The sequence below is a fragment of the Oncorhynchus nerka genome, linkage group LG28 (assembly GCF_034236695.1).
Source record: "Oncorhynchus nerka isolate Pitt River linkage group LG28, Oner_Uvic_2.0, whole genome shotgun sequence".
NCBI classification, from domain to species: Eukaryota; Metazoa; Chordata; class Actinopteri; order Salmoniformes; family Salmonidae; genus Oncorhynchus; species Oncorhynchus nerka.
The window spans coordinates 75,955,313-75,980,147 of NC_088423.1; positions in this window are offsets into that span (position 1 = coordinate 75,955,313).

Sequence of the window (24,835 nt, forward strand, 5' to 3'; positions counted from 1 at the left end):
GACCTTACTATGTATGATATGGCCCTTAATCAGAGAGTAGAACCTTACTATGCATGATATGGCCCTTAATCAGAGAGTAGAACCTTACTATGTATGATATGGCCCTTAATCAGAAAATAGGACCTTACTATGTATGATATGGCCCTTAATCAGAAAGTAGGACCTTACTATGTATGATATGGCCCTTAATCAGAGAGTAGAACCTTACTATGTATGATATGGCCCTTAATCAGAGAGTAGAACCTTACAATGTATGATATGGCCCTTAATCAGAGAGTAGGACCTTACTATGTGATGGCCCTTAATCATAGGCCCTTAATCCTTATATGTATGATATGGCCCTTAATCAGAGAGTAGGACCTTACTATGTATGATATGGCCCTTAATCAGTGAGTAGGACCTTACTATGTATGATATGGCCCTTAATCAGAGAGTAGAACCTTACTATCAGTATTACTATATGGCCCTTAATCAGAGAGTAGAACCTTACTATGTATGATATGGCCCTTAATCAGAAAGTAGAACCTTACTATGTATGATATGGCCCTTAATCAGAGAGTAGGACCTTACTATGTATGATATGGCCCTTAATCAGAGAGTAGAACCTTACTAAGTATGATATGGCCCTTAATCAGAGAGTAGAACCTTACTATGTATGATATGACCCTTAATCAGAGAACCTTACTATGTAGAGGACCTTACTATGTATGATATGGCCCTTAATCAGAGAGTAGGACCTATACTATGCATGACTATGCATGATATGGCCCTTAATCAGAGAGTAGGACCTTACTATGTATGATATGGCCCTTAATCAGTGAGTAGGACCTTACTATGTATGATATGGCCCTTAATCAGAGAGTAGAACCTTACTATGTATGATATGGCCCTTAATCATTGCGTAGGACCTTACAATGTATGATATGGCCCTTAAACGGAGAGTAGAACCTTACTATGTATGATATGGCCCTTAATCATTGTGTAGGACCTTAATATGTATGATATGGCCCTTAATCAGAGAGTAGAACCTTACTATGTATAATATGGCCCTTAATCAGAGAGTAGAACCTTACTATGCATGATATGGCCCTTAATCAGAGAGTAGAACCTTACTATGTATGATATGGCCCTTAATCATTGTGTAGGACCTTAATATGTATGATATGGCCCTTAATCAGAGAGTAGAACCTTACTATGTATAATATGGCCCTTAATCAGAGAGTAGAACCTTACTATGTATGATACGGCCCTTAACCATTGCGTAGGACCTTACTATATATGATATGGCCCTTAATCAGAGAGTAGAACCTTACTATGTATGAAATGTCTCTTAATCAGAGAGTAGAACCTTACTATGTATGATATGGCCCTTAATCAGAGAGTAGAACCTTACTATGTATGATATGGCCCTTAATCATTGTGTAGGACCTTAATATGTATGATATGGCCCTTAATCAGAGAGTAGAACCTTACTATGTATAATATGGCCCTTAATCAGAGAGTAGAACCTTACTATGTATGATACGGCCCTTAACCATTGCGTAGGACCTTACTATATATGATATGGCCCTTAATCAGAGAGTAGAACCTTACTATGTATGATATGGCCCTTAATCAGAGAGTAGAACCTTACTATGTATAATATGGCCCTTAATCAGAGAGTAGAACCTTACTATGTATGATACGGCCCTTAATCATTGCGTAGGACCTTACTATGCATGATATGGCCCTTAATCAGAGAGTAGAACCTTACTATGTATGATATGGCCCTTAATCAGAGAGTAGAACCTTACTATGTATAATATGGCCCTTAATCAGAGAGTAGAACCTTACTATGTATGATACGGCCCTTAATCATTGCGTAGGACCTTACTATGCATGATATGGCCCTTAATCAGAAAGTAGGACCTTACTATGTATGATATGGCCCTTAATCAGAAAGTAGGACCTTACTATGTATGATATGGCCCTTAATCATCAGAGAGTAGGACCTTACTATGTATGATATGGCCCTTAATCAGAGAGTAGAACCTCACTATGTATGATATGGCCCTTAAACATCAGAGAGTAGGACCTTACTATGTATGATATGGCCCTTAATCAGAGAGTAGAAACTTACTATGTATGATATGGCCCTTAATCATCAGAGAGTAGGACCTTACTATGTATGATATGGCCCTTTATCATCAGAGAGTAGGACCTTACTATGTATGATATGGCCCTTAATCAGAGAGTAGAACCTTACTATGTATGATATGGCCCTTAATCAGAGAGTAGAACCTTACTATGTATGATATGGCCCTTAGTCAGAGAGTAGAACCTTACTATGTATGATATGGCCCTTAATCAGAGCGTAGAACCTTACTATGTATGATATGGCCCTTAGTCAGAGAGTAGAACCTTACTATGTATGAGATGGTCCTTAATCATCAGAGAGTAGGACCTTACTATGTATGAGATGGTCCTTAATCATCAGAGAGTAGGACCTTACTATGTATGAGATGGTCCTTAATCATCAGAGAGTAGGACCTTACTATGTATGATGTGGTCCTTAATCATCAGAGAGTAGGACCTTACTATATATGAGACGGTCCTTAATCATCAGAGAGTAGGACCTTACTATGTATGAGATGGTCCTTAATCATCAGAGAGTAGGACCTATACCTTAATCATCAGAGAGTATGAGAGATGGTCCTTAATCATCAGAGAGTAGGACCTTACTATGTATGAGATGGTCCTTAATCATCAGAGAGTAGGACCTTACTATGTATGAGATGGTCCTTAATCATCAGAGAGTAGGACCTTACTATGTATGAGATGGTCCTTAATCATCAGAGAGTAGGACCTTACTATGTATGAGATGGTCCTTAATCATCAGAGAGTAGGACCTTACTATGTATGAGATGGTCCTTAATCATCAGAGAGTAGGACCTTACTATGTATGAGATGGTCCTTAATCATCAGAGAGTAGGACCTTACTATGTATGAGATGGTCCTTAATCATCAGAGAGTAGGACCTTACTATGTATGAGATGGTCCTTAATCATCAGAGAGTAGGACCTTACTATGGACCTTAATCATCAGAGAGTAGGACCTTACTATGATGAGATGGTCCTTAATCATCAGAGAGTAGGACCTTACTATGTATGAGATGGTCCTTAATCATCAGAGAGTAGGACCTTACTATGTATGAGATGGTCCTTAATCATCAGAGAGTAGGACCTTACTATGTATGAGATGGTCCTTAATCATCAGAGAGTAGGACCTTACTATGTATGAGATGGTCCTTAATCATCAGAGAGTAGGACCTTACTATGTATGAGATGGTCCTTAATCATCAGAGAGTAGGACCTTACTATGTATGAGATGGTCCTTAATCATCAGAGAGTAGGACCTTACTATGTATGAGATGGTCCTTAATCATCAGAGAGTAGGACCTTACTATGTATGAGATGGTCCTTAATCATCAGAGTAGGACCTTACTATGTATGAGATGGTCCTTAATCATCAGAGTCCTTAATCAATCATCAGAGAAGTCAATCATCAGAGTAGGACCTTACTATGTATGAGATGGTCCTTAATCATCAGAGAGTAGGACCTTATGTATGAGATGGTCCTTAATCATCAGAGATTACTATGTATGAGATGGTCCTTAATCATCAGAGAGTAGGACCTTACTATGTATGAGATGGTCCTTAATCATCAGAGAGTAGGACCTTACTATGTATGAGATGGTCCTTAATCATCAGAGAGTAGGACCTTACTATGTATGAGATGGTCCTTAATCATCAGAGAGTAGGACCTTACTATGTATGAGATGGTCCTTAATCATCAGAGTAGGACCTTACTATGTATGAGATGGTCCTTAATCATATGGACCTTACTATGATGAGATGGTCCTTAATCATCAGAGAGTAGGACCTTACTATGTATGAGATGGTCCTTAATCATCAGAGAGTAGGACCTTACTATGTATGAGATGGTCCTTAATCATCAGAGAGTAGGACCTTACTATGTATGAGATGGTCCTTAATCATCAGAGAGTAGGACCTTACTATGTATGAGATGGTCCTTAATCATCAGAGAGTAGGACCTTACTATGTATGAGATGGTCCTTAATCATCAGAGAGTAGGACCTTACTATGTATGAGATGGTCCTTAATCATCAGAGAGTAGGACCTTACTAGAGATGGTCCTTAATCATCAGAGAGTAGGACCTTACTATGTATGAGATGGTCCTTAATCATCAGAGAGTAGGACCTTACTATGTATGAGATGGTCCTTAATCATCAGAGAGTAGGACCTTACTATGTATGAGATGGTCCTTAATCATCAGAGAGTAGGACCTTACTATGTATGAGATGGTCCTTAATCATCAGAGAGTAGGACCTTACTATGTATGAGATGGTCCTTAATCATCAGAGAGTAGGACCTTACTATGTATGAGATGGTCCTTAATCATCAGAGAGTAGGACCTTACTATGTATGAGATGGTCCTTAATCATCAGAGAGTAGGACCTTACTATGTAGATGGTCCTTAATCATCAGAGATAGGACCTGTATAGATGGTCCTTAATCATCAGAGTAGGACCTTACTATGTATGAGATGGTCCTTAATCATCAGAGACCTTACTATGTATAGATGGTCCTCAGAGAGTACTTACTGTATGAGATGGTCCTTAATCATCAGAGAGTAGGACCTTACTATGTATGAGATGGTCCTTAATCATCAGAGAGTAGGACACTATGTATGAGATGGTCCTTAATCATCAGAGAGTAGGACCTTACTATGTATGAGATGGTCCTTAATCATCAGAGAGAGTAGGACCTTACTATGTATGAGATGGTCCTTAATCATCAGAGAGTAGGACCTTACTATGTATGAGATGGTCCTTAATCATCAGAGAGTAGGACCTTACTATGTATGAGATGGTCCTTAATCATCAGAGAGTAGGACCTTACTATGTATGAGATGGTCCTTAATCATCAGAGAGTAGGACTTACTATGTATGAGATGGTCCTTAATCATCAGAGAGTAGGACCTTACTATGTATGAGATGGTCCTTAATCATCAGAGAGTAGGACCTTACTATGTATGAGATGGTCCTTAATCATCAGAGAGTAGGACCTTACTATGTATGAGATGGTCCTTAATCATCAGAGAGTAGGACCTTACTATGTATGAGATGGTCCTTAATCATCCTTACTATGTATGAGATGGTCCTTAATCATCAGAGAGTAGGACCTTACTATGTATGAGATGGTCCTTAATCATCAGAGAGTAGGACCTTACTATGTATGAGATGGTCCTTAATCATCAGAGAGTAGGACCTTACTATGTATGAGATGGTCCTTAATCATCAGAGAGTAGGACCTTACTATGTATGAGATGGTCCTTAATCATCAGAGAGTAGGACCTTACTATGTATGAGATGGTCCTTAATCATCAGAGAGTAGACCCTTACTATATGTATGAGATGGTCCTTAATCAGAGAGTAGAACCTTACTATGTATGATATGGCCCTTAGTCAGAGAGTAGAACCTTACTATGTATGATATGGCCCTTAATCAGAGCGTAGAACCTTACTATGTATGATATGGCCCTTAGTCAGAGAGTAGAACCTTACTATGTATGAGATGGTCCTTAATCATCAGAGAGTAGGACCTTACTATGTATGAGATGGTCCTTAATCATCAGAGAGTAGGACCTTACTATGTATGAGATGGTCCTTAATCATCAGAGAGTAGGACCTTACTATGTATGATGTGGTCCTTAATCATCAGAGAGTAGGACCTTACTATATATGAGACGGTCCTTAATCATCAGAGAGTAGGACCTTACTATGTATGAGATGGTCCTTAATCATCAGAGAGTAGGACCTTACTATGTATGAGATGGTCCTTAATCATCAGAGAGTAGGATCTTACTATGTATGAGATGGTCCTTAATCATCAGAGAGTAGGACCTTACTATGTATGAGATGGTCCTTAATCATCAGAGAGTAGGACCTTACTATGTATGAGATGGTCCTTAATCATCAGAGAGTAGGATCTTACTATGTATGAGATGGTCCTTAATCATCAGAGAGTAGGACCTTACGATGTATGAGATGGTCCTTAATCATCAGAGAGTAGGACCTTACTATGTATGAGATGGTCCTTAATCATCAGAGAGTAGGACCTTACTATGTATGAGATGGTCCTTAATCATCAGAGAGTAGGACCTTACTATGTATGAGATGGTCCTTAATCATCAGAGAGTAGGACCTTACTATGTATGAGATGGTCCTTAATCATCAGAGAGTAGGACCTTACTATGTATGAGATGGTCCTTAATCATCAGAGAGTAGGACCTTACTATGTATGAGATGGTCCTTAATCATCAGAGAGTAGGACCTTACTATGTATGAGATGGTCCTTAATCATCAGAGAGTAGTATCTTACTATGTATGAGATGGTCCTTAATCATCAGAGAGTAGGACCTTACTATGTATGAGATGGTCCTTAATCATCAGAGAGTAGGACCTTACTATGTATGAGATGGTCCTTAATCATCAGAGAGTAGACCCTTACTATGTATGAGATGGTCCTTAATCATCAGAGAGTAGGACCTTACTATGTATGAGATGGTCCTTAATCATCAGAGAGTAGGACCTTACTATGTATGAGATGGTCCTTAATCATCAGAGAGTAGGACCTTACTATGTATGAGATGGTCCTTAATCATCAGAGAGTAGGACCTTACTATGTATGAGATTGTCCTTAATCATCAGAGAGTAGGACCTTACTATGTATGAGATGGTCCTTAATCATCAGAGATTAGGACCTTACTATGTATGAGATGGTCCTTAATCATCAGAGAGTAGGACCTTACTATGTATGAGATGGTCCTTAATCATCAGAGAGTAGGACCTTACTATGTATGAGATGGCCCTTAATCAGAGTTTCAACTATCATTACATATTCTCTTGTCATACTCTAACATGTTGGGTGGTCATACAAATAACCTAGCTGCATTCAGTTAAACAATACAAATGATATGCTGAAACATGCCATTGTATTTTGTTTTATTTTAGCTTGATGATCTATTAGAAAAATGCAGTTGGTTTTAGTGCACAAGGAAAAATGTCATACTGCATGAACAGGGAACCTTGTGTCAGTTTTCTCCAGTTACATGAAATGATCCTAAACTCTACCAAAAACAATCAAGATGTTATCATCAAAACCAATCAGGCTTATAAAACCCCTTTAATCTAACGACTCGCCTGTTATTGGATTTCATCAATAAAAGAAACAAATCTAGCTAAATGAAATCCTCTGATTGGTAATACATTTCACAAAAATGTCTGAATCCCTTAGGCCATGGGTTTAGTGTGCCTTTCTCACTGCATCTCAACCGCAATGATCAAGAGCTGTGTGAGTTTAAGGGCAGAATCAAACATGGGTGTGCAGTCTTCCTCTAACTCAGTACTGTGTAAATGGGAGAGATGAGCCCTGATGTAAATGTAAGCCCTCTAATAAGCAGGCTTAGGGAGTAGTGAGAGAGGCCCGCACTATTCATTATCTCCTGATGAGTTGCTATCAGGGAGGCGTAATCTTTTATAAGCCGCTTTTTGACGAACCTCACGCCGAACCTCTCACTATTATAACCCCAAACTGGGACAACAGGCCTGCTTATTTAAACCTTCCAGCCCTGGGCATCGAGCTGGAGAGGAGTTACTGAGAAAGAAGAAGTGTAATGGGCAGTTCTGGAAAGAGTAACTAATTGTCATACTCAAGTAAAAGTGACTCAAGTAAAAGTGACTCAAGTAAAAGTGAGAGTCACCCAGTAAAATACAACTTGAGTAAAAGTCTAATAGTATTTGGTTTTAAATATACTTAAGTATCAAAAGTAAATGTAATTGCTAAAATATACTTAAGTATCAAAAGTAGAAATGCTTTCAAACTCCTTATATTAAGATGGCACGATATTCTTGTTTTTCATTTATGGATAGCCAGGGGCACACTCCAACACTTAGACATAATTTACAAATGAAGTGTTTGTGTTTAGTGAGTCCACCAGATTAGAGGCAGTAGGGATGACCAGGGATGTTCTCTAGATAAGTGTGTGAATGGGACCATTCTTCTTGTCCTTGTCACGTTCTGACCTTAGTTATGTTGTTGTGTCTTTGTTTTAGTATGGTCAGGGCGTGAGTTGGGTGGGTTGTCTATGTTCCTTTTTCTATGTTTTGGGATTTCTGTGTTTGGCCTGGTATGTTATTTTGTACTTTTCAGTGTTCTATTAAAAGTAAGCAATATGAACACGTACCATGCTGCGCATTGGTCCTCCGATCCTTCCTCCTACTCCTCCTCGTCAGAGGAGGAGGAGGACAAGCGTTACAGAGCTGCAAAGCATTCAAAATGTAATGAGTACTTTTGGGTGTCAGGGAAAATGTAAGGAGTAAAAAGTACATAACTTTGTTTAGGAATGTAGTGGAATAAATAAATATAATAAATAAATATAAAAGGTGTCAAAAAATTGGAAGGAGAGGGTCCAGGTGTACCTGTGGGTGGGTGAGGGCGGTGAGGTGGGGGCAGGTGTGGAAGGAGGGGGCCCAGGTGTACCTGTGGGTGGGTGAGGTGGGGGCAGGTGTGGAAGGAGAGGGTCCAGGTGCACCTGTGGGTGGGTGAGGGCGGTGAGGTGGGGGCAGGTGTGGAAGGAGGGGGCCCAGGTGTACCTGTGGGTGGGTGAGGTGGGGGCAGGTGTGGAAGGAGAGGGTCCAGGTGTACCTGTGGGTGGGTGAGGGCGGTGAGGTGGGGGCAGGTGTGGAAGGATAGGGCCCAGGTGTACCTGTGGGTGGGTGAGAGCGGTGAGGTGTGGAAGGAAAGGGTCCAGGTGTACCTGTGGGTGGGTGAGGCGGTGAGGTGGGGGCAGGTGTGGAAGGAGAGGGCCCCGGTGTACCTGTGGGTGGGTGAGGTGGGGGCAGGTGTGGAAGGAGAGGGTCCAGGTGTACCTGTGGGTGGGTGAGGGTGGTGAGGTGGGGGCAGGTGTGGAAGGAGGGGGCCCAGGTGTACCTGTGGGTGGGTGAGGTGGGGGCAGGTGTGGAAGGAGAGGGTCCAGGTGTACCTGTGGGTGGGTGAGGGCGGTGAGGTGGGGGCAGGTGTGGAAGGAGGGGTCCCAGGTGTACCTGTGGGTGGGTGAGGTGGGGGCAGGTGTGGAAGGAGAGGGTCCAGGTGTACCTGTGGGTGGCTGAGGGCGGTGAGGTGGGGGCAGGTGTGGAAGGAGGGGTCACAGGTGTACCTGTGGGTGGGTGAGGTGGGGGCAGGTGTGGACGGAGAGGGTCCAGGTGTACCTGTGGGTGGGTGAGGGCGGTGAGGTGGGGGCAGGTGTGGAAGGAGGGGCCCAGGTGTACATGTGGGTGGGTGAGGGCGGTGCGGTGGGGGCAGGTGTGGAAGGAGAGGGTCCAGGTGTACCTGTGGGTGGGTGAGGGCGGTGAGGTGGGGGCAGGTGTGGAAGGAGAGGGCCCAGGTGTACCTGTGGGTGGGTGAGAGCGGTGAGGTGGGGACAGGTGTGGAAGGAGAGGGCCCAGGTGACCTGTTGCATGGTAGATTGTGGTTAGCGCGTGGGGACAGGTGTGGAAGGAGAGGGCCAAGGTGACCTGTTGCATGGTAGATTGTGGTTAGCGCGTGGGGACAGGTGTGGAAGGAGAGGGCCCAGGTGACCTGTTGCATGGTAGATTGTGGTTAGCGCGTGGGGACAGGTGTGGAAGGAGAGGGCCCAGGTGACCTGTTGCATGGTAGATTGTGGTTAGCGCGTGGGGACAGGTGTGGAAGGAGAGGGCCCAGGTGACCTGTTGCATGGTAGATTGTGGTTAGCGCGTGGGGACAGGTGTGGAAGGAGAGGGCCCAGGTGACCTGTTTCATGGTAGATTGTGGTTAGCGCGTGGGGACAGGTGTGGAAGGAGAGGGCCCAGGTGACCTGTTGCATGGTAGATTGTGGTTAGCGCGTGGGGACAGGTGTGGAAGGAGAGGGCCCAGGTGACCTGTTGCATGGTAGATTGTGGTTAGCGCGTGGGGACAGGTGTGGAAAGAGAGGGCCCAGGTGACCTGTTGCATGGCATGTTGTGGTTAACGCGTGGGGACAGGTGTGGAAGGAGAGGGCCCAGGTGACCTGTTGCATGGTAGATTGTGGTTAACGCGTGGGGACAGGTGTGGAAGGAGAGGGCCCAGGTGACCTGTTGCATGGTAGATTGTGGTTAGCGCGTGGGGACAGGTGTGGAAGGAGAGGGCCCAGGTGACCTGTTGTATGGTAGATTGTGGTTAACGCGTGGGGACAGGTGTGGAAGGAGAGGGCCCAGGTGACCTGTTGCATGGTAGATTGTGGTTAGCGCGTGGGGACAGGTGTGGAAGGAGAGGGCCCAGGTGACCTGTTGCATGGTAGATTGTGGTTAACGCGTGGGGACAGGTGTGGAAGGAGAGGGCCCAGGTGACCTGTTGCATGGTAGATTGTGGTTAACGCCTGGCGACAGGTGTGGAAGTAGAGGGCCCAGGTGACCTGTTGCATGGCATGTTGTGGTTAGCGCGTGGGGACAGGTGTGGAAGGAGAGGGCCCAGGTGACCTGTTGCATGGTAGATTGTGGTTAACGCGTGGGGACAGGTGTGGAAGGAGAGGGCCCAGGTGACCTGTTGTATGGTAGATTGTGGTTAACGCGTGGGGACAGGTGTGGAAGGAGAGGGCCCAGGTGACCTGTTGCATGGTAGATTGTGGTTAGCGCGTGGGGACAGGTGTGGAAGGAGAGGGTCCAGGTGACCTGTTGCATGGTAGATTGTGGTTAGCGCGTGGGGACAGGTGTGGAAGGAGAGGGTCCAGGTGACCTGTTGCATGGTAGGTTGTGGTTAACGCGTGGGGACAGGTGTGGAAGGAGAGGGCCCAGTTGACCTGTTGTATGGTAGATTGTGGTTAGCGCGTGGGGACAGGTGTGGAAGGAGAGGGCCCAGGTGACCTGTTGCATGGTAGATTGTGGTTAGCGCGTGGGGACAGGTGTGGAAGGAGAGGGCCCAGGTGACCTGTTGCATGGTAGATTGTGGTTAGCGCGTGGGGACAGGTGTGGAAGGAGAGGGCCCAGGTGACCTGTTGCATGGTAGATTGTGGTTAACGCGCGGGGACAGGTGTGACATGACGCTAGGCTGCTGTGTAACTGTGTGTCACATGAGGTCTCACCAGCCGGTGTGCCCTGGCAGAGCGCCACATCCCCGAAAGATACTGTATGGACACATCTGTTCTCATGCTTTCATGACTCCATGGACACTGCATAGGGCTGGGGTTTCTTCAACACACAGCGGTTATACTGTATTTACTAATGGTACTCTAACTTTGATTTAGACTTGTCTGACTATTGTAAGTGGATTCAATTATTTTCTCTGCAAATACATGTATGACTCCAATGCTTGTCCGGCACAGATAGGACGGGGATGGCCATTCATCGGGTAAACTCGGTTAAATGAAAACAAGCAGGATATGAGAATCAGCAGTAACCTTGAGAGTGAGAGAGAGAGAGAGAGAGAGAGCGAGAGAGAGAGAGAGAGAGAGAGAGAGAGAGAGAGAGAGAGAACGAGAAAGAAGTGAGGGGGTATAATGAAAGGGAGGTAGAGGAAGGTAGAGGGGGAGAAGGGGAGGAGGAAGAAAGATCAGGAGTAGGGAGCATACTACCATTTGGAAGTTGACTTCCTCCTCCTCCTTCTTCTTTCTCTCTTTCTGATTTCAGACCGACACACACTGTATCTTTAAAACAGTGTGTTTTCACGCACTGTGATTATGTTAATTATTGCACTAGCAATGAATGACTTTTACTGTGACATTTGTTCTGTGCATGTGTGTGTTTCCCTTCCTTTTCTTTAAAGGGCTGGATGTATCAAAGTGGGATACTCATTAAACAATAGCAGTGTTGTACATCAGAGATATAAAATGTCCGCAGGGGATTGCCTCTGTGCAGAAGACACTCCTCACATCTGCAACTTCAAGGACACCCTTTAATTTAAAGATCTGCTATAAATGATTAATTTAATATTGATGAATATTTAACATTTCTAAATAAATTATTATGTATGCTATTAAGTACTACATGGATCTGCATAAGCAGGGGCTGTAAGCTCTCTGAATGGCTGGCTTCTGTGTGTGTGTGTGTGTGTGTGTGTGTGTGTGTGTGTGTGTGTGTGTGTGTGTGTGTGTGTGTGTGTGTGTGTGTGTGTGTGTGTGTGTGTGTGTGTGTGTGTGTGTGTGTGTGTGTGTGTGTGTGCACATGTACAGGTATTTGTGTTTCTACGTGTGTGTATGCACGCCATGGGAATTGTCTTGCTCCGGTTGTATTTTGACATTTGATTTATGTTAGTGTGAAACCATTTTCATGCAAGTCATTATACAATCTATAAAAGAGAGCGTGTGGGTTTCTCTGAGCGCTGGGACCTAGCTGCCACATAGCTAGCATACCAAGTGGCTCTTCTTCATAAATTTCATTATGATATAGACATTGCCGCTTCCCCGGCCATAAGCTAAAGGTGCCATTGGCTAATGAAGGAGGAGGCTACGGCTAAGTGCAGATGGATGCGGGGCAGTGCTACAGCACAGAGTCAGACATGCAGGTGTGCTTTCTCCCTGAGCATTAAGAGCAGCCTGACACTGTTCCTCTGTCTACCCAGGGAGGAATTATTGTCTTTCACTAAAAGACTATCTATCTTCACATATAGAGGAGCACAGGATGGATGGATGGATGGATGGATGGATGGATGGATGGATGGATGGATGGATGGATGGATGGATGGATGGAAGGATGGATGGATGGATGGAAGGAAGGAAGGAAGGAAGGAAGGAAGGAAGGAAGGAAGGAAGGAAGGATGGATGGATGGATGGATGGATGGATGGATGGATGGATGGATGGATGGATGGATGGATGGATGGATGGATGGATGGATGGATGGATGGATGGATGGAAGGAAGAATGGATGGACGGAAGGATGGATGGAAGGGTAAATAAATGAAACAATGAATTAAATAATGAATTGATGGATGGTTGGATGTTTGGACGGACAGAGCACCACATATTGAAAGTCCTAAAAGTTATGTGATGTATCTATCAGAAACAGATACGATTTAACATAAAGATTATGACATGTGTTACAGTGCTAGAGAGAGACAACCATGATAACAGTGACTACAACCATTATTGTCCTTCTTATAAGATCATATGGCCAGGAATAGACATATGCCAGGAATAGACATATGCCAGGAATAGACATAGCCATATAATCAGTGATACAGACATGACCTACAAAGGCTCCGGGAGTGATTCAAATCCCATGAAATAATGAATTCATCTGAACGTCTAACAGTCCATCGTGTTGGAATTAGCTCAGTGAATGTTCTCCTTTTCATATGTAATCGGGGTGGGTGTTAAATACGCAGCGTGCTGAATACCATTAAAGTGCTCACTCAGAGACAGAGGAAGAGAGGACTACAGTACTAGTCCAACTCACACTAGAGAAACACCAACATTTAATTATAGGACTGATGCCTCTGAGATGGCCTGAGGTGGATGGAGAGGCTGAGGGAGAGGAGGGAGAGATGACAAACACCTCCCTCCCACTCTGCCCTTGACTCATGTCCTGGGTTTCATCAAGATCGTTCTAAGCAGATGTGTGTGTGTGTGTGTGTGTGTGTGTGTGTGTGTGTGTGTGTGTGTGTGTGTGTGTGTGTGTGTGTGTGTGTGTGTGTGTGTGTGTGTGTGTGTGTGTGTGTGTGTGTGTGTGTGTGTGTGTGTGTGTGTGCGTGCGTGCGTGCGCATGTGTCTGTGTGTGTCTCTTAGACTGTATTCGTTTGGCTTGGGACACCTTTCCTCTGATGAAATGGGTATATTTCCAAGGCCATGATAATAACTACAGTGCACCACCACTCTAACAGAGGCCTATTGTGAAGTCTGAATAACACAGTCGCCCCAAAGTGCAGCTTAATACCATACCAGACTCCTTTTAACTCTCTTAAATCAGGTTAAGGTCTCCGGCAGTTGCCTGAGACCTATTCATCCATACTCCCGCCCTTTTCAGAAGCCCTGAAAAGAGCAGCCTTTTACATCAGAAGGCAATACAATGACAATTAGATTACGCCGGCTGCACTTTGGTCCGCCGCGAGGCTGCTTTGAAGCCCGTGATTGGCTAAGATGTGCCTTTGTGACTCAGGTGGGTGATGGAGGTGGTGCTTATGGCAGGCCCATTGTTGCCTCAGAACCTCTTGATGTGCTGCTGTTGTTTCTTTTGATGTGATTCTGCCTCATTTCTCTCTTTCTCACTTTGGATGATAAAAACCTTCCCTCCCTCCAGGGGCGGGCTGGAGTGCCCCCGAGGCATGTGGGTAGAAGGAGAGTTGATGAAGGTTAAGGCTGCGATGATGGAAGAAAGAGTATGAGGAGAGAAGGGGACGACCACTGAAGCTCTGGCTCTGGGTACATTACCACTGTCCTCTTTCTATGTATGAATGAGTTGCCAAGACAGTCACATTAGTATACTGGACAATATTTAGTCAAACGTCCCTAAAAAAATAGATATATTGATAATGGTTTCAATAGCAGCTGTCTATGTTGTTCTCATTCTTTTCTTGAACTTTTTTCCACAAACATTTTCTTTGAACTTCTCCTCATTTCTGAACAGATCTAATCAAGGCCATAATGCCTAACTCAGTCATAGATGATAATCTGCTTCTCCCCCATCTCATACACGCCTCAACTCCAAACACCACAAGATGGAGATTAGAGGCCCTTCTCTAAACCTCCCACTTCAGTCGCTATTTCCCTCCTAGAAAACTGCACAGCTCTTAACATGTTGTCAGTGTGGTTAGCGCTATGTAACTGACATCCTAGATGGTGAGCACAGAAATGCGTATCTCACTGACAGTGATTGAAGCACTTGGCAGGGTCATGGGCATGTTGCTCAACTTGTCTAGTGCACTCAGATTGGGTAAGAGTCTGATTCTGTTCCTCTGGCATTTTGTGAATCCAGAGTATGCTGTTCTTATGCCTCTGTCAAGTGTAAAACACCTCGCATACTGTCAGGTGGAATCTACTTACAATTTAAGAAAGGAGAAGGGAGGAACGAATCACGTTTCTCAGAACTCACCAGCTCATCTGGGGAAGAAGAGCTGTCTTACTAGGCTAACTCTCCTGCCAGGGAGATAGATAGATGGAGGGAGGGTGAGGGTGAGAGAGAAGGAGAAAGAGAGAGAAAGTGAGAGAGGGAATGCGTGAGGCAGAGAGAGAGAATTGAGGGGGGATTTAGACTGGAGTCTGTTTCCTAATCTTTATGTATTAACAAAAACAACATCTTCACTCAGGCTTGCCAAAGCTTTCACAATCTTCTGGAGGGAGATGGAGGGGCCACTGAAGTGGGTTTTGTCTGCTTGATGGAGTAGTGTTCTTCCAAGTGTGTGTGTGTGTGTGTGTGTGTGTGTGTGTGTGTGTGTGTGTGTGTGTGTGTGTGTGTGTGTGTGTGTGTGTGTGTGTGTGTGTGTGTGTGTGTGTGTGTGTGTGTGTGTAAAAAGTAACACAAAATAATGATGCCGAGTCAATGTGTGGGGGTACAGGTTTGTCGAGGTAATTTGCACATGTAGGTAGGGGTAAAGTGACAATGCATAGATAATAAACAGGGATTAGCAGAAGAGTAAAAACAGGGGTGGGGCTGAAATAGTATGGGTGGCCATTTGATGAATTGTTCAGCAGTCTTATGGGTTGGGGGTAGAAGCTGTTAGGAGCCTTTTGGACCTAGACTCCGATACCTAGGTGTGTGTGTATTTTATGTCTGTCAGAATACTCTTGTGCTCTGTGTCCAGACAGTTGAGTTGTGGGTCTATAATTGCTTCATGTCCTAAACTCCCTGTATACTTTGACTGGCGTCTCACTAACGAGAAACGCATGCATTTTTCATTGAGCAGCACAGCCTCAGCGTCTGACTCCTCTTCCTCCTCTCCAAGCACACCTCTGTTTGTCTAAACTAAACGTAGGTGACATGACATCTGCATTTGGATGTCAGCAGGAGTGCAGGGGAGTGCCGGAGCACAGGAATATATTACCATGTTGATCCCTCAGTCTGTCAGGCAGAGAATCCTCTACTATACACTACCTCACTACTCCCATATGAATCCAACTGGGCTTTGACTTAGCACTTCTCTGAACTATCTTTCTCTCCCTGCCACTGGAAACGTTTCTCACCTTCGATGAGTAGACAGATGTACTGTAGGTAAAACAAATAAACATTTTGAGGGGCAATTTTATAGGGACAGAATTACTGATTTGGAATGTTGTCAGAGGGGGTGTCCTGTTGCTTTTGTCTCTCTGTCTGATTCTCTTATTACTTCATAGTAAGTGTATAACTATGATATCTCTTGTTTAATGTCTACTTCCTCTCTCTCTCTCCCTCCCCCAACTCTCTCTCCTTGCCTCACCCTTCTCTTTCTCTCTCACGCTATCTCTCCTCCTTCAAGTCTTCCCTTTCCTACCCTTCCTCGTCTCTCACTCTCCTTCTCCCCGTCCTTCGTCTCCTTGCCTCACACTTCTCTATCTCTCTCACGCTATCTCTCCTCCTTCAAGTCTTCCCTCTCCTACCCTTCCTCGTCTCTCACTCTCCTTCTCCCCCTCCTTTGTCTCCTTGCATCACCCTTCTCTCTCTCTCACGCTATCTCTCCTCCTTCAAGTCTTCCCTCTCCTACCCTTCCTCGTCTCTCACTCTCCTTCCCCCCATCCTTCGTCTCCTTGCCTCACCCTTCTCTTTCTCTCTCACGCTATCTCTCCTCCTTCAAGTATTCCCTCTCCTCTCCTTCCTCGTCTCTCACTCTCCTTCTCCCCATCCTTCGTCTCCTTGTCTCACCCTTCTCTTTCTCTCTCACGCTATCTCTCCTCCTTCAAGTCTTCCCTCTCCTCTCCTTCCTCATCTCTCACTCTCCTTCTCTCCCTCCTTCGTCTCCTTGTCTCATCCCACCCTCTCCCTCCTCCACTCACTCCATCTCCTCTCTGGTTATTGTCATTCTCCAGGGCTCCTAGTGTTATCCAGTCAGATGATAGCAGTGGAGTGCCTCCATGCATCACCTGCTCTAAACTGTGATTGAAACATCAGACAAGGAGGACAGGACCCTGGAGATGCTCCCTGGCTTGACACCGTAGATCCTTGCTTTGTGCTCTATCATACTCATCTCCATAGCCTAGTTCCTAACTCAACCTTAGCTCCTAGCTCAACCCTAGCTCCTAGCTCAACCCTAGCTCCTAGCTCAACCCTAGCTACTAGCTCAACCCTAGCTCCTAGCTCAACCTTAGCTCCTAGCTCAACCCTAGCTCCTAGCTCAACCCTAGCTCCTAGCTCAACCCTAGCTACTAGCTGAACCCTAGCTCCTAGATCAACCTTAGCTCCTAGCTCAACCCTAGCTCCTAGCTCGCTCCTAGCTCAACCCTAGCTCCTAGCTCAACCCTAGCTACTAGCTCAACCCTAGCTCCCACACACATCAGGTATGCTTGGCTGCACCGATGTATATTAATCAATGACAATATGATTACCTCTGAATGGGCCGTATACATTATTTAAAGCAGGGTCTCCTGGCTTACAGTCCTTCTGCCTTTCAAATTAAACTCAGTCAATAATTAATGTTGGGATTAATCAGAGAGCACCTTCAGAGGGCAGGTGTTAGGAGGGTGTACAGTGTGTGTGTGTTTTTGTATGTGAGTGAGTGAGTGAGTGAGTGAGCGAGTGAGTGAGTGTGAGTGTGTGCGTGCATGCGTGTGGGTGTGTGTGTGCGTGCGTGTGGGTGTGTGTGTGCATGTATTAACTTTTGACATGGAGCCATTCAACGTGTGTGTGTGTGTGTGTGTGTGTGTGTGTGTGTGTGTGTGTGTGTGTGTGTGTGTGTGTGTGTGTGTGTGTGTGTGTGTGCGTGCGTGCGTGCGTGCGTGCGTGCGTGCGTGCGTGCGTGCGTGCGTGCGTGCGTGCGTGCGTGCGTGCGTGTATGTGCGTGCGTGTATTCACTATTGACATGGAGCCAGTCAGCGTGTCGAGATCGTGACTCTTCCCTTTGGGGAGAATCTCTCACAGCCCTGGGCTGAAGACATACCCATGCATGTTTTTGGTAAAACAATCTCTTACCCTCCTCCCTTCCTGGCACTAACAGGAGGAGAAAAAACACAATTTTCTCACTTGTTTTTCTCATGGTGACGTGGGCTGTGAGGAGTTATATTTGTTTCTCCATGGTGGGGGGTAGGGTACTCTTAGCAAGAGAGAGAGAGAGAGAGAGCACTGGGGTTTCTCACACGTGGACGGACTCTCCTGCACGGTTCATGGCCTCTGAAATCCGTCTGGGTGATAAGCTGCCAGCGCAGAGGGGAACAACAGCAGATAGGGCTCCTTAAGCAGTTCAGCTCGACTGGAGGGCTTCTGTCTGCCTGCCAACTGCCTGATTACTCAATACGGACCCTGCTGCAACCTTCTCTTCTGTTCTGCCCTGTTCTGTTGTGTTGTTTTCTCTCTTCTCTTCTCTTCTTTCCTCTCCTTCCTTCCACACAGTCTACCCACTAGACTCCCGTGGACGGCCTCAGTTTTACCAGTCAATATCTGATACAGGGAAGGCTACTGCAGATAAGACAGTATTCTTAAGGTTATTGGAATGTACACTATGTGTTATTGTAGGTTTTTTCTGTAGTGTAAAGGATTATGTGTGAAGGTGAAACCCGCTGTACTCAGTGACCTTGTCAGAGTATGAAGCGATTACACAGTAATAGATACAAAGAAGCATAGATACAGTATATTCATTCAATTATTTCTTCTTTTTTTGTCTCATTCTGACTTTCACACTCGTTTTAGTAAGCACAGCTCAATACATTGTTTGAAATGGATTGTTTTCCAACCTTGGAGGCCTCTAAAGTCAACATACCAAGTTATTAAATATGGAGGCATATGGAAGATGCTGAAAGTAAAGAGAAAAGTCACTATAGGCTGTTTTCAATAGACGACTCCATCTCAATTTATCTACTTAAATACCCACAGGACAACGTTACGTTCAGTTTCAGACATAATGTTGACACCCTGCCTAAATATTGTGCTATTACATTATTCCTTTCAATAGGGTTGGAAATAAAACAATCACTTGCAGAAAAAAGAAATCAATCAGCGTGGGTCAAATTGATATAATTAATATTTTTATTTTATTTGGCCTTTATTTAACTTTTGATGGCAGAAGTGAAATGAAATAGGAAAACGTCCCTGTTGACTAGCATGACACAGATGCTTCACTAACTGCATCATTACAATGCCCACAACTGATTTAAATTCAGAAAAAAATTCTAATATCATTAGACACATGGTTTCCACACATCGATGTCCACAATTGATCACAAATAGTATATCATTGAATTGCAGTTACCCATACTGCCTTGTTATTTAGCTGTTCTGTTTTGGTTCACGATAGATAGTTCAACAATGCTAACATTACACTGAGGGCATCCAGCCAGCCCCTAGCTTTGGGTTATGATGTCTGTGACCCAAGGCCAACGGACTGAGACGGCCTATCAGACCCAGATAAAAGGGATACAGAGCACCATGCTGCTCCAAGGGTACAGACAGACAAGTAGATGGAGGAATTAAAGACCTGTAATGGTGTTTTTAAGGTTGATTTCTCCCACAGCTTGAACAAAATATTGTTGCTAATTCGCAACAGTAAGTCCTACACACTGAACACCAGACAACCATTGAATATAAGCCTCATTTTCAAAGACATTGCACACTCTACAACTTCAGTAGGATGTTCACCGGCTAGCTATAGGGAAGTTGACGGGAACATTTAATATTATTGCCTTGAAATTGACCTCTGTGTTTTCTACATTGTGGGGGACCGTGTCCCAACAGAATATAGAGGATATCTTTGTTTTACCTGGGATTATCTGCTAGAACTGGACCTCTGTGCACACACGCACACACACACACACACACACGCACACACACGCACACGCACGCACACACATACGCACGCACACGCACGCGCACGCGCATGCACCCTCACACCCCCCACACACTTGCTTGTGATCATCCCTCTGATGACCTCTGCTTTCAGCGTATGATGGATCATCCACACCTCCTGGGCATCCATTTTCCTGTCCAGGAGGAGACACTTACTTCAGGGTAGGACAGTTAAACCCAAGGTAAGGCATCCATTTTCCTGCCCAGGAGGAGACACTTACTTCAGGGTAGGACAGTTAAACCCAAGGTAAGGCATCCATTTTCCTGCCCAGGAGGAGACACTTACTTCAGGGTAGGACAGTTAAACCCAAGGTAAGGCATCCATTTTCCTGCCCAGGAGGAGACACTTACTTCAGGGTAGGACAGTTAAACCCAAGGTAAGGCATCCATTTTCCTGCCCAGGAGGAGACACTTACTTCAGGGTAGGACAGTTAAACCCAAGGTAAGGCATCCATTTTCCTGCCCAGGAGGAGACACTTACTTCAGGGTAGGACAGTTAAACCCAAGGTAAGGCATCCATTTTCCTGCCCAGGAGGAGACACTTACTTCAGGGTAGGACAGTTAAACCCAAGGTAAGGCATCCATTTTCCTGCCCAGGAGGAGACACTTACTTCAGGGTAGGACAGTTAAACCCAAGGTATGGCAATGCTTGGACTCGGGAATGTCATGGGGCATCAATGATACTCACCAGTAATATTGTTAAATAAGCATCATTGAATGCAATTGTACTTGATTATTTGGATCTTGCATGCCTGATGTGTCATGTGACTTCTAGGTAATCAAGTTCGAAAATGAAAGAAAAGAAAGAGCATGAGCAACGGTTTATAACACCCACATGAAAACGCAAAGGACTGAAACACACACATACAGTACACTGAATTGTATAGTCAGGTGTCAGGCGTCATGTTACTACAAACACCTCATAATCTGTGTGGGCCCCAATGGTTAGGTTATAGCAGCTATAAACACACATCACTTTAGCCCACACATACACACACACGGTCCCTGCGCTGAACGAAGGCATTTAGTGAGAACACACAAATCGATTTAAGATGCATCGGAAGCATTTTAGACCTGAAAGTTGACACGTTTCTCCCGTCAAATACGTGGGGTTTGGCACCTCTCTCGTTGGGCTGAAAAGGCTGTGCTCTCCATTTTGGAAAAAAGTCTAGTTTGTGATCAGCTCTGTCATCCGTTTCTTGGAAGGCAGGGCGGATGTCATTGAGTAAATAACAATGTTTCCATTCGCTCATCTTGTTTTAGGTCCCACGATCCGTTACTTTTGACGTGACAATGGAGGTGTACAAACGTTCCGAAACGTTTAAATAAGCGTCACCACACAGGTTGTAATGTGACAGATTTCTAATAATCAGTGAAACCGTTTGATGTCATGATACTTCTCTGTAAATTTGACAGAACTTCTATGTTTCTATGGCTTGCTGTTTGACACAGTCATTGGAAGATTCCATTTCACCATAAAGGAAAAGCTTAAAATCACACTTACAGTTATAGGATCTTAATTTGATCAACCTGTTGCAGGAGAACTTGTATTTGCGCTAAAAAAAGGCTTCTGAAGTTTATAATTTCCAATTAGAAGTGTCAGACTTGATTATCCCTTACGAAAAATCTAACCCCATTAATTATAATCCACGTAATAATTCACATTTCCTGTTGCTGCAGGATTATTTTCCTGCTGTTGCAAACTGGTTCAAATGAAGATCCTATGTTGTACAACTAAACATTGTGAAATTATGAACAATTATAAATTAAGCTTATTTTAATAAATGTATTAGATTGTCAGAGCATGATTGAGATTGTCAACATAATCCTTCATGACCTCTATACTGTCCTACCAAGCAAAAAGGCAGTAACTGCTCATTTGGTCTAAAATGAGTTCATGTCATTATTTGCTACATTAAATACATGCTTAATCATGTGGACAAGTATCCTGCCTCTATTGTATTGTGTTTTGGAGACAATGGGGGTCATGTTAGTAGTAACTGCGAAACCAAGGTAAATAAAACATTTCTCAGTTCCACGCTATGAGCAGTAACTGCCTTTTTGCTTGGTAGGGCAGTATAGCTCAATGCACCCATAGAAAGGGGTTTCGTGAGACCTAACGGAAGTCCGTAGTGGGTAGAGAAAATAGGTAGAGTCAGAAAGCGCATGTAGGCTTGCCATTTTCCATATTTCTTCCGTGCCCTGCTAACCCATTTTAACAAATGTCAAGGTAAGTTTGTGGGCAACAGACAACACTTGTATTTGTGACTATGTCACGTAGAGTAGGCCAGAAGGCTATACTGGAAAACCTAATCTCTATCACAATAAAAAGATGGCGGAGCCACTAAAGTTCTTCTGTGCTTCAGGGTGTTTATTTACACAGTGATTCCAGAACAAAAACAACAGTACTGCCATCAAACGTATACCTTATGGGACAGCTAAACACAATGCTGCCCCATTCACAGCTCAATCCAAAATGGCCTCTCCTTGAACTGAAAGAGAGGCTCCTTTTGTAGGGCTAGCCCCTCCCCTCAGAACAATTAACCCTAATTAATTAAGCAATTACATCGTCAAACCTACATTTCCCATTAACTAAACAAACCTCCTAAAGTATATACATTGCAACATGTTTATGAAACAATATCACAGCACAACATTTACAAAATGATATCACTACTGACGGTTCTTTCAATATGCACATTTACATTAATGAGTCATTTGGGACAGGCACTACAAAGTCAGCCCAATTCCCTTTGGTCGGGTCCTTATCCAGCATACCCGGAAGCTACAGAGATAGAGAGAGAGAGGAACAGAAACAAACAACGCACTCATCCATAACATCGATAAGTAAAATACATATTGTATTAAATTTGAACATTGACATAAGTGTGAAATGTATGTACTAAGACAGAGAAGTTCACTTGTGTGTCGACCCACATTGTTACCTTATCTGATAATGGAGCAGGGAGGAGTGATGAGTGTGTGTGTTAAAGAACCAGATGCTGCCCGCGGCCAGTGACGGACTTCTACGTCACAGACTAATAGGCACATAATTGTCCCATTTCTTCAGAGTTTGACTTTCTTTCTGAACGCTAGCATCTCCCAGTCACGACTCGTTGCAGTGTAGGATCTGTCACCAATTGTGTCACAATAAGTACTTTTATAGACTATTTACCACTATCCCTTTGTGTCCATATCTACACTGAACAAAAATATCAACCTAACACGTAAAGTCTTGGTCCCATGTTTCATGAACTGAAATAAAATATCCCAGACATTTTCCATATGGACAAAAAGCTTATTTCTCTCATTTTGTGCACAAATTTGTTTACAGCTCTGTTAATGAGCATTTTTCATTTGCAAAGGTAATTCATCCACCTGACAGGTGTGGCATATCAAGAAGCTGATTAAACAGCATGATCGTTACACAGGTGCAGCTCATGCTGAGAACAATAAAAGGCCACTCTAAAATGTGCAGTTTTGTCACACAACACAATGCCACAGATGCCTCAGTTGAGGGAGCGTGTTATTGGCATGATGATTGCAGAAAGGTCCACCAGAGCTGTTGCCAGATAATTTAATGTTAATTTCTCTACCATAAGCTGTCTCCAACGTCGTTTTAGAAAATTTGGCAAATACGTCAGCCCAGGACCCTCCACATTCGGCTTCTTCACCTGCGGGATCGTCTGAGACCAGCCACCCAGAAAAGCTAAAACAATTCTGCACAAACTGTGAGATACCGTCTCAGGGAAGCTCATCTGAGTGCTCGTCATCCTCACCAGGGTCTTGACCTGACTGCAGTTTGGCATCGTAACCAACTTCAGTGTGCAAATGCTCACCTTCAATGACCACTGGCACACTGGAGAAGTGTGCTCTTCACGGATGAATTCAGGTTTCAACTGTAGATGGCAGACAGCGTGTATGGCAGCAGTTTGCTGATGTCAGCGTTGTGAACAGAGTGTCCCATGGTGGCGGTGCAGTTACGTTATGGGCAGTCAATAGCTACGAACACAATTGCATTTTATCTAGGGCAATTTGAGTGCATTGTTGTGCCATTCATCTGCTGCCATAACCTCATGTTTCAGCATGATAATGCACAGCCTATGTTGCAAGGATCTATACACTACTCCTGGAAGCTGAAAATGTCCCTGTTTTTCCATGGCCTAAATACTCACCAGACATGTCACCCATTGAGCAGGTTTGGGATGCTCTGGACAGACATGTATGAAGCATGTTTCAGTTTCTGCCAATATCCAGCAACTTCGCACATTGAAGAGGAGTCAGACAACATTCCACAAGCCTCAATCAGCAGCCTGATCAACTCTTTTGGGAAGGAGATGTGTCGCGCTGCATGAGGCAAATGGTGGTCACACCAGATACTGACTGGTTTTCTGATCCATGCCCCTACCTTTTTTTAAGGTACCTGTGACCTGCAGATGCATATCTGGATTCCCAGTCAAGTCTAATCCATAGAATAGGTCCTAATTAATTTATTTCAATTGACTGATTTCCTTATATAAACTGTAGCTCAGTAAAATCGTAGAAATTATTGCATGTTGCGTAAATATTTTTGTTAAGTGTAAATACAGCAATGCATTTATGTTTCTCAAATCCCTTCACCAAGACATTATTCATGTATCTAAACTGTATTTCATTTCCTCATCCTTGTTCCAAATAGCTGAGGGCCCAATTTAGACCACGTTTCAGTGCTGTAGATACACTGCATTTAATGTTACTGCACCTCCACCGCATCATCATTGGGCCTCAGCATCCCTTAACGGTTCCTAGCCCTTTACTGTAATTGCCTGGCTCTGTCTCTCTG